We start from the raw sequence: 487 nt of genomic DNA, 5'->3' as shown, positions 1-487 counted from the left end.
GCGGCTGCGGCTGCGCGTGTGGGCCCAGAGGGACTGGGCAGCCGGCACAGGGACCCCGGGAGTAGCTGCCCGTGTGCCCCTTTGGGACTGCCAAGGGCGCCGCACCCGCAGGAGAGGGCCCCGCCGGGCTCAGCAGCCACCACCAGGGCCCTGGGCGGGCACAGCACGAGGAGGAGGGTGTCCGGCCGCGGCCCCTCTGCTCTGGGCCCCTGGTCTCCAAAGCACAGTCGCTGTCCGCCGGAGCGGAGGCCGCTGGTGAAGGGGTCGCGGCCGCACCGGCCAGGAACCTGCCGGCGCTAGCCCGCAAATCATGCCTCAGAGCCACCCTGGGCTTCGGCGGGCGCCCGCTGACCCCAGCCCCCCGCGTGGAAGTCCGCCGGACTTGCAGGACACAGAGTGACCGGAAGCTCTGGGACCGAGGCCCCGGGTCCGGCGGTCAGCGGCCGCCGGCTACCGCCAGTCCCTCCCGCCGCCGCCAGGGGGCGAC

Source organism: Condylura cristata, unplaced genomic scaffold (assembly GCF_000260355.1).
Source record: "Condylura cristata isolate star-nosed mole 26May11 unplaced genomic scaffold, ConCri1.0 scaffold00286, whole genome shotgun sequence".
Taxonomy (NCBI): domain Eukaryota; kingdom Metazoa; phylum Chordata; class Mammalia; order Eulipotyphla; family Talpidae; genus Condylura; species Condylura cristata.
Note: the sequence above shows the minus strand (reverse complement) of the source record.